The sequence below is a fragment of the Arvicola amphibius genome, chromosome 8 (assembly GCF_903992535.2).
Source record: "Arvicola amphibius chromosome 8, mArvAmp1.2, whole genome shotgun sequence".
Lineage (NCBI taxonomy): Eukaryota > Metazoa > Chordata > Mammalia > Rodentia > Cricetidae > Arvicola > Arvicola amphibius.
In genome coordinates, this window is record NC_052054.1 from 110704081 (window position 1) to 110715755 (window position 11675).

Consider the following 11675-nt stretch of genomic DNA (forward strand, 5'->3'; position numbering starts at 1 on the left):
CCCACTTGGAAAGAACGTGCACAACGCACGTACACAGAACAAAGGTCTCCCTGGGACCGCAATGTTTTAACCAAAGTAAAATGTACAGTGATTATGGCATATGGACTCCCCACTCCTTCAGACTCCTGCAGACACGCTTTAAAGTCATTCTATTTCTTGCCTTTCTCAAAGAGCTTCTGTATTCTTTTCTTAATATTCCACTGAAGCTGTGTGTATAATTTATGTTATGTGCTATGATTGACAGATGTGTATATACTTGTATCCACACATGCACAATATATTTATATACTCATGTGCGTGTATATATATATATATGTGTGTGTGTGTGTGTGTGTGTGTGTGTGTGTGCGCGTGTGTATGTGACATAGACAAATTTTCAAGCTTGTTTTTCCCCAGAGTAAATGATGAAAATAGATTTTAAAAAATATGTTAAGTTTGTATTTGGTGTAACATGATAATTCCTGGGTCTTATTCTGCATAATCACAAGACAAGAAGAAAGATAAAGGAATGAAGGAAGGAAGTAGGAAAGAACGATGAGAGGAAGGGATAAATAAATGAGTACTCTGGTAAAACAAATAATAAGATCAGTTTATGCTTCCTATGGGCTAAAAGGATTTTTGCATGAGAAAAATGTGTCCACATTATTGCACAGACCTTTCTATATTTTTTTCAAATCACTCTCCCCCAGCAAATTTTATTGTAAATGGCTGTTGCTTGCAGGCTACTCTCCTTCTAATTAAACATCTCAATTCATAAGTAATTCCATAAAATATCCTTATGTTCCAATAAACCATAAAAGCACTATTCTTGAGGTCACCTTCCCAATACTTAAATGACAAGTAGGACTGTGCCATGATTTCATATGTTTTGCTTTTTGAGTTTAACTTACAAGTATCTGGAGAGAAATAAAACCAACACATTATATTGCAGTGTATATCCTTAATATATATTTCTCTACGTAACTTGACATTCTCTAATATACATTTTATGGCTCACCATGGATTTTCAGGTCTCTGTGTGTCTAGCTTTTGAATGGAACAGGATTCCAGTAAATGTAACGAGATGTCCTGGAAGACTAGATATATGCAAAAAAAGAGAGGGGAGTATAAGTGGGGAAGGAAAAAAAGAGGTCATATGTCTTTGTCAAATTACTTCCCCTCTCTTTCCCAGCCAGTTCCCTCTCTTGTGTTAAAACCTTAGCACATCTCAGTAAACAGACTCAAGTACCACTTACAACTTGCAACAGCACCCATACCGCAATCAAGAGGTTTTCTAATGTGTCATTATTTTTGGTAGTAAAGTGCTCTTATAAAAGTTGTCTTTCATCTCACAGCCAAAGTTGAAAAGTTGTCCTTTTTTAATAAGGAGATCATATGACAGATGTTTTGGGGAGTAGAAATATTTTTACCATGACTGATAATTTAAGTAGGCTTAGATGGATATACTTTGAGCTATAGAGAGTGCTAAAAAAAATTGAAACCCCCCTATGTGTATGGATAAACAGTACTCAGCCAAATGAAATGACTTGCCAAGAGTACCACCAGCTAAATCAGGAGTAGAAACCAAGTCACTGAGTCTTACTCTCATTTCTAACACAGTGGGTTTGTCACTTTGACTCCATGCTAGAGAAAAATTCCCACACAATGATGTGCATGTGTGTGTGTGTGTGTGTGTGTGTGTGTGTGTGTGTAATGGTTGATGATTGCCAAGCATAAAAGGAAAGGTTGGTTTTAATCTCAAAGAAGATAAACGATAAACATTGCACACAGATCTTAAAAGTGTACATTTCCAGTGTTGGGAAATTGTATGCTGTTGGCGGCCCCTTACTTCTTTCTTTTCTATCTCCTTCCTTATTCCCTCCCTCCTTTCCTTCATTTTTTCTTCTTTTCTCTCTCTGACTCTTCTTACCCCTTCCTTCCATTTCTTCTTCCACCTCTTTTCTTTCCTTTCTCCTGTCTTTCCAATGTCTATTTACTTCCTTTTTTCCTTGTTCTTCCATAATACAGACTGAAGCCTAGAAATGATGTTCCACCATTGCCCATATGCTCCATCCCATACGGCCTTCAATCTGGCCACCCTTTACTCATTGGACAGCTTTGTATCTGGAGATGGATTAGTGTGTAGGGTTTTGTGTCACCTTTGAGGTTCTGTTCCTAGAACGGTTTCTTCAAATGACAATGAGTAAAACAGAAATGACCTGTTGACAGTATTCAAATAATCTAAGAACCAAATGAAGCTTCATATCAGGGAAATACACATCAAGAACAATTAAATTTGAAAATCTTTATAAGGATAAAGATGTATAAAGGACCAAAATCTTAATATTTAGCTATGTGATGATTTTTTTTCCTATCTTCACAGAGTGGCTAAGTGGTGTCTCTGGTATTTCTAGGAATCCAGATATTGGATGTCTTGTGAATGAAATTTTCTAAAAGTTCTTAAGTCAGGGTAAAGTCACCTCTTTTTGTTATGCTGCTAAATGGATTTGGTGTTTTGTGGGTTAAATAGATTCCTTCAATAAACTCTGGAGGAGAGGAGAGTTCTGGAAATGTGTCTTATACTGTAAACCAGCCAGATAGGTGGAATACATTTATGTATCAGAGTGACATATATGATAGAATTAATAACTGGCATAAAACAATCTAGCTGCCTAAAATTTATCTCCAAACATTCTCTGAAGTTTTGCCATAGTCTTTAGCAAGCCCTTTTTAGTAATTTTGTGTGGTTTGTGTTCCTTCTCTTATTCATTTCAATCAGTTTAGGAAGATACAACCCTGTTATAACAAAGTTATTGCACTAAGTCAAAAGCTAATATTCTTCCCAGCGATTAGGTTGTCTAAGCCAACCAGAACCAGCAGGAAAAGAAAGTTTTGAGAGAATAAGAACCATTTACCCTTCTTTATTTTGTGTGTAAAAACTTGGATGTCAGCAGAAGTCAGAAAATGACCCATATAGGAGCTAGCGAGCTGTGTGTGGTACAGCTACTGCCCAACCCAGGGACTTGATGACTACATAGTGACTAATAGTATAGTGACACTCACAAACTACACTTAGAGCACCCAGGGACACACTGATAGTCTGCAGTACATTCACACGGTAAGACAGGTAAAAAAAAAAAAAAAAAAAAAAAAAAAAAAAAAAAAAAAAAAAAAAAAAAAAAAAGATACCAGACCCAGACACCACCGCATCGTTTGAGCAAATGGTTATGTTTTAGTGAGGGTTTACAAATATAGATGTTTTCATATCTATTTTCAGAGTTTTAAAATTTCTAATGAAAAGACACCATGCGACCAGTGAAGCAGACACCTGTATTCCAATTCTCCAAATTCTCTCTTCAAATGGGTAATGTCTACTCCCGATTTCTTGCCCTTCAAAGCCTGCTCTAACTCACTACAGTGAAAAATGTGTAATTGCTGTATGCTTTGTGAAATACCCAGTGAATGATTAAAATTAAAGTCATGAGAGTTTTGTCATACACTGCAGAACATACACTGCCTGTTTCTTCATGTGTGCCTCTGTAAAACTTCTCAAGGAATGCCATTTGGCTGTCTATCCCTAGAGTCCCAGCACAATGACTACATCCCACCACGGTTGAAGATTTGCTGAATGGAGACAAAACTCCAGGCCTCAACAGATGGCATATTCTGCACACAAGTACAAAATTCAAAGTACCTATGTGATGAACATAAAAAGATCATCTTAAGGGTGAATTTATAAATGAATATTTGAAAATAGAAGTAAGAAATCAAACCCTAAATGCTTAAGGAAAAATCCACCATTTGCCACCAGAAAATTCAAAGACTTCCAATATGAAATTAACTAGAAACAATAAAGAACTCCACATGAATAGTCACTGAGTGTACAAACATGTGGCTTCTATTTAAAGAAGACACTAATATTCTTTTGAAATACTCTGTTAGGGATAAAGTTTGCAAGAAAATACCACATTCTGTATGCCTTAGACATTTCTAGTTTCCAAGGCCAAGGTCAAGGTGTTGGTAGACTTTTCTCCTAATGAGGACCCTTTATGACTTGCTGAGAAAAGGGGCTGGTGTCTCTTCCTCTCCATATCAATCAACAAATCAAGTCTCTCAGGTCTTTACTCTCTCAACATTATCTAACCTAATTACATCTAAAAAACCCAGTGCCAAAATATTATTGCCTGTGGGAATAGAATATGTGTGTGTGTGTGTGTGTGTGTGTGTGTATATATATATATATATATATATAGAGAGAGAGAGAGAGAGAGAGAGTTGCAGTGTATAATGGAGGTATGAAGGAACTATTGTGGAGATAGAAGTGCCTCTTCTGCAATAGGTAGAATCAATTTTATAAAGTTATATTTTTATAAATTCATTATAGTCAAAGTGACTTAAATTTGAATAAAATTGATAATGAGGGAATTTGATAGCTATTGGCAAATAAGTACTTAACAGAGTATTAAAATACCTTATAAAGCTACATTGATTTACTTGTACAGGGTAAGACTGTAAATCAATAGAAGAGGTTAAAAAGTCTAAGAAAAGCATGATAGGTGTTATATTACATGACAAGCATGCATTTTAAGAATGAAACTAAACAGAGAAATGCAAATGGATGCATAGATAGATAGATAGATAGATGCTTCCTAATTCATGCTATAAAAATGAATCTAGACACTTCTAGATAGAAGTGTAGTATATACAGAACCTCCCTGCGAATATTATTTCTGGTTAAATATACAGAGGTCTAGGTCACTTCACAGACTCTTTAGTCAGTTTGGGATGCTATAAATAGATCCCATAGAATTAACACTATAGATTGACTGTCTTAAACAACAGAAAGTGATTTCTCCTAGTTTCGGAGAATAGGGGCCAGATATCAGGTTGCCAATAACGTCAGGCTCAGACAATGGCACTCTTCAATATACTCATATAAGGGAAGAGGTGACTATGGAGAAGAAGAGACAAAAAGATGACAGACAGGCAGGCTGATAGGCAGGCAGACAAACAGATATATGATAGATGTTAAATAGATGATAAATAGATTCATGGTTGATAAATGGTATGCAAATTCATGATGAGGATAATTGATAGACATTTATAGTTGATATATTCAAGATATAGATAATATAAAGAAGTGACAGGGGTAAATAAAGAGAAAAAAGAAAGGAAGAAGGGAAAGAAGGAAAGAAAGAAAACCTAGAAATGGTCGATAAAATTATTACATAAAAGTCAAAAAAACCTGAATGAAAAACAAGAAAAATAATCCATAAATATTCAACACAATTAAGGAAGAAATATTACAGGGTAAATTTAACTAAAACCTGTGAAATTATTTGTAGTACAATATATATGAGATCTACCAGTTACACTTGTCTATAATATTTTTAAAAATCATTATATACATACAACAAACAATCTTTGAAATAGTAGACGATATAAGTACCAGAACTGTATCAATCATTAAATAAGAAAATAAGATGGGAAATAAGTAGAGGAAATGATGATTAATTTTAATAAGACTAAAAAGTAAATTAAATCAGCAATGAGTTAGGTTTTAATAACTGTCATACTGATGTAGAGGAGGAAGAATGGACAGTTATGTGAGCATACTCAGTTAAAATGCACGTCAATCTGATAGCGTTTTAGTGTTGCAGTGGGTACAGTCAGTAAAACATTACTGCTACTTTAAGTATGAAATAAGTGCAAAGCTCTATGGTTAAGGCATTTTGTGCTTACTAATAGCAACAATTTGAAAGCTCCCTGCTTATATATCCTAGAAGATGCAAAGTTTAATTGTCCCAACACCTATAAAAATACCTTCGTTTCCCTGAATGAAGATATTACGAGGAGTGGGGCATGGGCACTGTCTTTACAAATGCCACATCCCTGAACTGCTTGCCTTCTTCGTATTCATGTGACAATGCACAAGTCATGGCACCTCTCCTTGCCTTGGCAGTGATAAGAGTATAAAACCTGTTTATTATAAAGATTAGTAAACATTTCATTCCAGTATATCATGCACGTTGACTGTTTTCAATCTCATTACCTTCTCCCGTGCCTCCCTCCAAACAGCACCCTACTGTCTAACACATTTCATAACAGTAACAGGAAGCATAATGGAAAAGACAGCTAATATTAAATATGTCTTTGACATGTTACCACTTGGTTATGTTACAAAATTCAAACAGCATTTTTCTTTCATTATCTCACTTGAAATATTACTTCACCTAATTTTCCATAGCCTAGCATTCTTGGTTTTCCTCCTATTTCAGGGCCCTCCCCTTTTTTGATATTTTTGTCTTTTTTTAAATTTTTGAGTTCTAAATTTGGGAAGCCCCTGATCTAACTATCATTCTTCATGTTCTCTGATTTTGATTTCTCTTTCTGATTTTCTATTCCAAAAAAGAAAATCGACAAAGTCACTGGCCATACCAACCACACTAATTTTTCAAAAATACATTTTACCATTTGTTTACATATATTGATTGTCTTATTTATGGTTTCTATTGTAGTGAGGAGACATCATGACCACAGCAAATCTTTTGAAGAAAACATTAAATTGAGGTGGCTTTACATTTTCAATGGTTTAGCCCATTATCATCATGGTGGGACATGGCAGTGTGCATGCAGATGTGGTGCTGGTGAAGGAAATGATAATTCTATGTCCCGATCTGAGGGCAACAGGAAGTGAACTGAATCACTGGACATGGCTTGAGCATACATGAAACCTCAGAGCCCACCTCCACAGTTACTTACTTCCTCCAACAAGGCTGTATCTATCCCAACAAAGCTACACCTCCTAATAGTGCCATACCCTATGAGCTTATGTAGGCAATTATATTCAAGCTACCACATTGACTGTAAGTTTTATAGTTATTTTTATTTTTGAAATTTTTTTTTTCAAAATGAAAGACCCATGGTGACAGGAGATTTGCATGCATTTGCTTCCTTTGCATCCCAGTTCACACTTCAATACCTATGGATAGGAGACATTAAACAAAGTAATTGAAAAACTAATTTCTATGATAAAATAACATACCAGTGCAAAACATATAATAATAACAGTAATTATGTACAAGAATAACGCTCACGACAACAACACTGTCAGCAAACACATTTGCAATGTTCACCGTGTGCTGTGCTTTCATTAACTCACCCATTCCATAACCGCACTGATCTCATGAGATGGGCACTCTAATTCCTCTCATTTTACAAATTGGAATCTTGAGGCAAAGAGAATTAAATTGATTTGCTTGAGGTTATACAACTATTATATGCACAGGGAAATGCTTAATGCAGAAAAAATGGTAAGGGCTAATTTTTTAATACTGGATAGTGGTGTATTTATACTTCTTAGAAATGGATTTAGGAGTTGTTTCATTTTCTTCAAGTATATACTAATTTTAAATAATTTGATAAGGCAATTTGAAGCAAAATGCAAAATTCTAACTTCCACAGTGTCCCTCTGAAACTGTCCCCTTTGGAAACTGGATTTTCCTTTATTTCTGCAGTAAGAAGGCTGGAATAGGAGGTTTTGTAGGATAGAAAACTTACACTGTGTTATTGAGCTGGCATTGCAGTAAAGAGGTAACTCAAGTAAGCCTGGGCACACTGATCATATAGAATCATAGAGATAAGAAGAAAGAAGTTGACTTCAGGTGAAAACACAACTTGTCTAAGGAAAATATTGAAAACTCAGTTCAGGCTCTGCTGAGCTGGTGAAGGCTTGGTTTTCTAGTTCAGTTTTACATGATACAGAGTGTTCTCTTGGCCTCCCTTTCAACTTCTGCAGCATCAAATACTCTAAATATCAAGGGAGAATGGGAACACTGTAGTATTGCTTGCATTCACACAGAGTGAAAAAGTATTTGAAAACATCCATTAGTAATTAAAGGGATGGAAGAACCAGTGAAAGCTAGAGTGTACAATAGCGTCCTTGAAAGTCTGGTTTCTTTACCTCATTTAGATCATTTCATCTAATTATAGTTACCTGAGGGAAGTTTAAGGCAAATGAAGAAGACTATGAATAGTTGCTCATTGAATCAAAACTGGAAACCTCAGCACATTCACGAAACTTGAACATAAATTAAAATAATTTATTCTTCTCCTGAATCTAGGTTCAAATGCGACATATACTTGGACAAAGTTTCAAATTCCTCAAATTCTCTTGCTCCCTCAAACCTTCCACCTACATGTTAAAGTCACCATTGCCTTCACTCCAAACAGTTAGCATCGAGGGCTGCAGTCACCTGGACGTATACTTCCACTGTCGTCCCCGTCTACAGAAATTCGAGCAATTGTTTGCCTCCTGTGTGGTTCAGCTTCCTCACTCATATAGACGTAATCATATCTGCCAGAGAGCGCTATGAAAATTAAATAAATGATAATCTCCAAAACAAACATTAACTCCTATAACCCCAGTTTATCATCTTTCATGCATTCTATTATATATCAGTGCCTTGACAGTACACTTAATGGTGTGTTTATTTTCTGTTTATGCTATTATAATAAAATTATAAGGAGAAGACAACTCTATTTCAGGAGCTATGAATGACAGGCATCAGAAAATGTCACTTAAGGAAAAATGTTTAAAAGGGGACCAACAGATCTCCTTCCTCCCCATTTTTCTCTTTCCTCTTCCCTCCTTCCCCTCTCATCCTCTCTCTCCACTCCTTCTCTATACTTTTCCTGTTGCTAGGAAAAAGCACAGTTTTTAATGACTCAAACAGTATAACAGAAGAAGGAATATATTTGAGAAAACATCATTTTTTTGGTAGAAGAATCACACACAGACATGTAATGTGCAGGTCTTGAGTGAGGTAAATGGAATACAGGTGACATCTTCATACCCATTTTGTGTACCAAATGGACTAAAAATGGGTTGCATTTTGAGACCTTTGCTAAATTTTTAGCAATATACTGATACTAGAATAAGTTAGTTCAATAAACCTATATTTGTTCCAGGATAGTAAAATAGGAGTTATAGCCCACTCTGACTGCATCAAAAGACCACAGTCTTATCAAAATAATAGGTACATTGCTATAAGGGCATCATACTACATTAGATAGCACAACATGAAAAAGCATTTAAAATTAATTTTTAAACAATTTCTTAATTGAATATATGGGAATTTCACATCAAGCACCCCAATTCTGCTCACGTCCATTCCTTATATACCTTCCACTCCTCCTTGCAGAGGCCCCCAAATGAAAATTTTTGAAAAAAATTAAACCAAAACAAAAACACAAAGAGCAAAACAAAAAACTAAAATAGCAAAAACAAAACAGAGCAACAACAAACTTCTTTCTTTCTTCCCTCTTTCCATCTCTCCAATGTCTTTCCAAATTCCAGTAGCATTGGGAACTGTGGTGTGCTTAAAAGTATACCCTTCTGTACAGTCAGCTTTACTTGCAAATGTTCATTGCAATGAGTCACTGGTCTGATTCAAGGTCTCTGGCTTCTGGTACACAACATCACTGGATCCTCACTGAACTCCTCTCGGGACATCCTTCAGTTGCCCCAAGTCATGGAGATTCTGTAGTTGTCTATTTACAGGGTTCTTCACAAGCTCCAACAGTTCCTGGATGGTCCAAACTCAGACTGTGGGTATAAGTGGTAGTTAAGATGGTCAATACAGGCCATTAGGGCCATCTGTCCCACTCAGGTAAGGGACAGAGCCAGCTCCCCTATGCCCATGCTATCAGTGTCAGGTCTCCCAAGGCCGTGGTGAAGGATGGGACCATCTCTCCTTAGTTTGCATGTATCTCCCTTGACAGTCAGGGCCAGTTCTCTCACTGTAGCATCCAGTGAGGGACAGGGCCAGCTATCCCAAGAACTAGCAAAGGGCAGAGCGGGCTCAGCATCACACATAGTTACCATGGGTGGTCCCATGAGGGGACATGGGCCAAAGAGATGGCTCAGCCGTTAAAGGCTAGACTCACAACCAAATATAAAATCAATTTTTAAATATATATTTTGTATATAATAAAGGAACATGTAATGTGTGGTTTAAATGATGTATGAATGATAATGATGTTAGAATCCATTGTTGGACTCCTGTGTGGCATTCTTCCTTCTTCTAGGCCCCCATGGGACAGGTTGAGATCGGATACAGCTAGTTTTGGAGCTCTTCATCTAGGAAAGAGTACGTCGTGGTGGAATGTGTTTCTCAGCATGCTCTTCTGAAAAATCACCTAGTGAACCATTGCTGCAAAGTGTATGGAACTGGCCTGAGATGGAATGAGTTTCATAGAATTCTAGTTCCCCTGGATCCCTGTTGGTTGAGTTACCATCTGAAACTTTTAATTCACTAATGGTGCAGTTAAAATAAGACAACAAACACAGAAATATAAAACTGGATTATGAAGATTCAAATTTATTAAATTCCTAATTGCAGCCCATGAAATATGGAAATGTACAAATATATACACCCTGACACATACATGTGTGTAAAATAGTCGATGCATCACCATAATTCTAATTTTTACCGGTTTGTAAACTTCATCAACTTGAAGTTGGGTAAAAAAGTATTTATGTCTTCAATATGATTATGTCTGTGTCTTTGTGTGTGTGTGTGTGTGTGTGTGTGTGTGTGTGTAAGAGGAGAGAGAGGGGAGCGGGGAGGGGAGAGAGGAAGAGAGAAAGAAAGACATGCTTTTGTGGGTGTTAGTGGCAAAGCATGACTGTGAAGGCCAGAGGACAAGCTGTGTGTCCAGTTTTCTCCTCTTCCCTTCATAAGGCTTCCAAGTATAGAACTCAAATCATCAGGTTTGAGCAGCAATCACATTTCCTCATTTAATAATCATTCTGAGTTTTATTTTATTAGATGGATTTTGTGTGAAGAACACAGTGTAGCCATCCCATTAGTGAATTGAAAATACAGGGCCTATGTATTAGAACTCTTATGTCTCACCATAGTTATTCTAAAAATGGAGACTGTTAAGTAAAATACTTAAACCATTATCTATGATAATTTTCTAAGTGTTTTTAAAGACAATATACAAATGGTGGATTCTTATAGTAAGTAGAAACCAAAACCCAAGTATATTACTGCATGCAGATATCTATATCTCAAAACCATTGTGAAATACTAAAGGACCATACATATTTCCGATTTGAAAATAGTTGAATGTGGGGTATTCTTAGCTTGAATTTAGCTGATTTCCAACCATTTAAATTAATGGTATATATTAAACAGAACATTATTTTTGCTATGAGAAATGTATTTAAATATTGGCATATTACATCCTATTCTGATTGAAAGTAGTATATTTTTAGAGTCTGCAGACATGGTTCTACAGTAAAAAACGAATAATATTCTTTCAGAGAAGCCAGGTACAGTTCCCAGACTAATATTGAGTGTCTGTTTCCGGGGGAACCAATGCCCTCTTTTGGTTTCTGAGCACACAACAGTCATGCGAACAAATCTACACAGAGAGAAGCAAAAATAGACATAATTAAATTTTTTACATACAATGTTTTTTTGCTATACAAAGATCTAAAGCTGAAATTTGCAATAATTATATGTAACTAATAATTTACATGATTTAAATTTTTCATCGATTATAGTATTTTGTACTTCCAAATATATGCATCTATATATTTTCCAGATTCACTTATCTGTCTTTGCATATATAAAAAGATAAAATGAGTTAATTCAATATCAAATCTTGAGTTGATTCTCCTGCCA